Here is a 5,175-nt window from a genome sequence, read left to right on the forward strand (position 1 = left end):
CCTCCCTCTTCCTCCTCCTCCTCCTCAGACCGTCTGCTGGTCTGAAAACAGAAACATTCAAAGTTCAGTTCAAAGAATGTTCCTGAAGGGGACTTACTGGATCTACATGTGCACGGGTTCCTGACCCACACCACGACCATCCATCATCTCTACAGGTCGCCCCGACAACCAGACTCAAACACCTGAGGACCGGAGCGGAGCCTGGAGACCACATCAGAGTTACTGATGTCTGCAGGCCGGGCTGGGAGACCTCCATGAATCCTTTGAATCCTCCATGAGTCCACTACATCACCCTCTCATATCTGCTGCTCCTCATCCTGTCACCTGACCTTTGGATCAACACATCATTAAGACCCTAACCGCCAAACTCCACCAGATCTCACCAGGTTTATATTCAAGTCCATGTGTTAACTTCCTCTGGATCCACTCTGTTGTGTTCCAGTGATCACTTCCTCTCCTTTCCTTCCCTTAGTGATCACTTCCTCTCCTTTCCTTCCCTTAGTGATCACTTCCTCTCCTTTCCTTCCCTTAGTGATCATTTCCTCTCCTTTCCTTCCCTTAGTGATCATTTCCTCTCCTTTCCTTCCCTTAGTGATCATTTCCTCTCCTTTCCTTCCCTTAGTGATCATTTCCTCTCCTTTCCTTCCCTTAGTGATCATTTCCTCTCCTTTCCTTCCCTTAGTGATCACTTCCTCTCCTTTCCTTCCCTTAGTGATCATTTCCTCTCCTTTCCTTCCCTTAGTGATCATTTCCTCTCCTTTCCTTCCCTTAGTGATCATTTCCTCTCCTTTCCTTCCCTTAGCGCTCATTTCCTCTCCTTTCCTTCCCTTAGCGCTCATTTCCTCTCCTTTCCTTCCCTTAGCGCTCATTTCCTCTCCTTTCCTTCCCTTAGTGATCATTTCCTCTCCTTTCCTTCCCTTAGTGCTTATTTCCTCTCCTTTCGTTCCCTTAGTAATCATTTCCTCTCCTTTCCTTCCCTTAGTGATCACTTCCTCTCCTTTCCTTCCCTTAGTGATCACTTTCTCTCCTTTCCTTCCCTTAGTGATCACTTCCTCTCCTTTCCTTCCCTTAGTGCTTATATCCTTTCCTTCCCTTAGCGCTCATTTCCTCTCCTTTCCTTCTCTTAGTGATCACTTCCTCTCCTTTCCTTCCCTTAGTGATCACTTTCTCTCCTTTCCTTCCCTTAGTGATCACTTCCTCTCCTTTCCTTCCCTTAGTGCTTATATCCTTTCCTTCCCTTAGCGCTCATTTCCTCTCCTTTCCTTCCCTTAGTGATCACTTCCTCTCCTTTCCTTCCCTTAGTGCTTATATCCTTTCCTTCCCTTAGTGATCATTTCCTCTCCTTTCCTTCCCTTAGTGATCACTTCCTCTCCTTTCCTTCCCTTAGTGATCATTTCCTCTCCTTTCCTTCCCTTAGTGATCACTTCCTCTCCTTTCCTTCTCTTAGTGATCACTTCCTCTCCTTTCCTTCCCTTAGCGCTCATTTCCTCTCCTTTCCTTCCCTTAGTGATCATTTCCTCTCCTTTCCTTCCCTTAGCGATCACTTCCTCTCCTTTCCTTCCCTTAGCGCTCATTTCCTCTCCTTTCCTTCCCTTAGTGCTTATATCCTTTCCTTCCCTTAGCGATCATTTTCTCTCCTTTCCTTCCCTTAGTGCTTATTTCCTCTCCTTTCCTTCCCTTAGTAATCATTTTCTCTCCTTTCCTTCCCTTAGTGATCATTTCCTCTCCTTTCCTTCCCTTAGTGCTTATTTCCTTTCCTTCCCTTAGTAATCATTTCCTCTCCTTTCCTTCCCTTAGTGATCATTTCCTCTCCTTTCCTTCCCTTAGTGATCATTTCCTCTCCTTTCCTTCCCTTAGTGCTTATTTCCTCTCCTTCTCTTAGTGATCATTTCCTCTCCTTTCCTTCCCTTAGTGATCATTTCCTCTCCTTTCCTTCCCTTAGTGCTTATTTCCTTTCCTTCCCTTAGTGATCATTTCCTCTCCTTTCCTTCCCTTAGTGCTTATTTCCTTTCCTTCCCTTAGTGATCATTTCCTCTCCTTTCCTTCCCTTAGTGCTTATTTCCTCTCCTTCTCTTAGTGATCATTTCCTCTCCTTTCCTTCCCTTAGTGCTTATTTCCTCTCCTTCTCTTAGTGATCATTTCCTCTCCTTTCCTTCCCTTAGTGCTTATTTCCTTTCCTTCCCTTAGTGATCATTTCCTCTCCTTTCCTTCCCTTAGTGATCATTTCCTCTCCTTTCCTTCCCTTAGTGCTTATTTCCTTTCCTTCTCTTAGTGATCATTTCCTCTCCTTTCCTTCCCTTAGTGCTTATTTCCTCTCCTTCTCTTAGTGATCATTTCCTCTCCTTTCCTTCCCTTAGTGCTTATTTCCTTTCCTTCCCTTAGTGATCATTTCCTCTCCTTTCCTTCCCTTAGTGCTTATTTCCTTTCCTTCCCTTAGTGATCATTTCCTCTCCTTTCCTTCCCTTAGTGCTTATTTCCTTTCCTTCCCTTAGTGATCATTTCCTCTCCTTTCCTTCCCTTAGTGCTTATTTCCTTTCCTTCCCTTAGTGATCATTTCCTCTCCTTTCCTTCCCTTAGTGCTTATTTCCTTTCCTTCCCTTAGTGATCATTTTCTCTCCTTTCCTTCCCTTAGTGATCATTTCCTTTCCTTTCCTTCCCTTAGTGCTTATTTCCTTTCCTTCCCTTAATGATCATTTCCTTTCCTCAGCTTGTTTATCGTCTCCTTTCCTTGGCTCATCTTTCCTTCCCTTCCAGTTAATTTTCAGAATAAAAGCCTCTGTGTTATCACCAGATCGTATTTCACTACAACAACAAACCAAAGTCATGATGAGCGGAGCCAGGCCTGGAGTCAACAGGTCAGAGGTTTTCAGACAACATGGATGAGGAGAGGAGGAGAATCCTCCACACACACACACACACACACACACACACACACACACACACACACACACACACACACACACACACACACAGCTCTGCCTGTCTCCAGACTGAGACCTCTCTGAAAGTCTAGTCTGGTCCTGATGTGGGCGGGTTTCAGATCCAGAGGTCAGCAAACATCCTTTCATCAGAACTTTTCACTCTTATAACTGTCAGAAAGAACCAAACCATGATACCACACCTGACCCTGACCCTGACCCTGACCCTGACCCTGACCCAGACCCTGACCCAGACCCTGATCCTGACCCAGACCCTGATCCTGACCCAGGTTCAGTGGTTGTCAGATGAAGCTCCCTAATTTAAGGACTCTCACACACACAGAGAATAAAAGGCAGAACGATGGGGTCTTAGTTTCAGGGCTTCAGTCCGATCTGGACTCTCCTCAGTCCTCATCATGAACCCTGCATGTGACTGGGCCCCTGTGAAGGCCCCGGATCGAGCAGGGACATTAAAAACATGTTGCATTACTACAGGACCAAATCCCTCCTAACACACACGCTGCTGTAAACACACACACAGAGGCACAGCATGACACAGGAAACAGGACGTGTGCAGGTCTACATCTTTAAGGTCCAGGGTGGATCTGCACTCACAGTGGAGTCACATCTGATCCACAACAAACAGGACTCATGGAGTCGATGCCACAGACCCATAACTGAAGGATTGTCTCCCAGCAGCTGATTCAGGATCAGCTGGGGGAACAGAGCGTTCCTGTTTCCTGGATCAGAGCCTGCGATTAATCTGGACTCTTGTTCGGTCACAGAACCGGTTCATGTGTTCACCTTCTTACAACCAGAACATGCAGCACCATGTCAGCCAGGGTAAAGACCTGCAGCAGTGTCCAGACGTCCCGGGTGGCTGCAGTTTGGAGATCTTCATTCATAAGACATTTAGCATCTAAGACTCAGAGACATCTCTTTACCTTTAGTTCTGTGTGCCAGTCGTTCCTTCACTCCTCCTCTCATGTGATCCTGACCAACACCGGGGAGAAACACAGTGAAGTCAATCCTGAGGGTCTGTCAGTGGAGTCAAGGAGTTCCACTCGTTCCCAGAGATATAAACATGGAGAGATAAAAGAGAGCAGCAGTGACTTTAACATACAGATATAAAGATCAAACTGTCTGAGACCGTCTGTGAAGGAGTCCTGAGAGCGCCCAGAGAGCAGAGTTTAACTCATCAGGACTCCCTGTTCCTGGTGCCCGGGCCTGTTAATGAAGCTTACTCTCCACAATCCATCCCTCCATCCACCTGTCTCCGCTGAGCGCTGACTCAGCACTTTAATACCTTCTGTCTGAGGCTGCCATTGGCTGCACAGAGTCCAGAACCTATGACCTCAGAGAGCCGCAGCATCCAATACAAACAAAACACCTTTCAATGAGGTCCAGTTCAAGAAGTCTGAAACTGTGAGGGGGCACCATCACCTCCAGTGGAGACCGTTTCATTAATACACCTGAGGTTCATCTGGACCAAGAGTCCCGGGGTCTTTAAGCCCCCAGAACTACTGTCCCCTGAACTAAAAGGTTCCTGGTCCCCCATTGTTGTCTGCGTTTGGACCGCGGACTGAAGTCCCGGGTAGATTGGGCCAGAGACGTATGGAGGGAAAGAAGTAAATGCTTCTTTTTTTCTTTCTTTCTTTCCCATTCATCACAGATGACTCCATAGAAGCAGACGGACAGGCAGGTATCATTATGAGCAACAGTTAGCCTGTTAGCATGAAGAGACTCAGCTGGTCTGTTTTAGATGGTGCTATATTTCATCACAGTTAGCCTGTTAGCATGAAGAGACTCAGCTGGTCTGTTTTAGATGGTGCTATATTTCATCACAGTTAGCCTGTTAGCATGAAGAGACTCAGCTGGCCTGTTTTAGATGGTGCTATATTTCATCACAGTTAGCCTGTTAGCATGAAGAGACTCAGCTGGTCTGTTTTAGATGGTGCTATATTTCATCACAGTTAGCCTGTTAGCATGAAGAGACTCAGCTGGTCTGTTTTAGATGGTGCTATATTTCATCACAGTTAGCCTGTTAGCATGAAGAGACTCAGCTGGCCTGTTTTAGATGGTGCTATATTTCATCACAGTTAGCCTGTTAGCATGAAGAGACTCAGCTGGTCTGTTTTAGATGGTGCTATATTTCATCACAGTTAGCCTGTTAGCATGAAGAGACTCAGCTGGTCTGTTTTAGATGGTGCTATATTTCATCACAGTTAGCCTGTTAGCATGAAGAGACTCAGCTGGT

Source organism: Notolabrus celidotus, unplaced genomic scaffold (assembly GCF_009762535.1).
Source record: "Notolabrus celidotus isolate fNotCel1 unplaced genomic scaffold, fNotCel1.pri scaffold_160_arrow_ctg1, whole genome shotgun sequence".
NCBI lineage: Eukaryota > Metazoa > Chordata > Actinopteri > Labriformes > Labridae > Notolabrus > Notolabrus celidotus.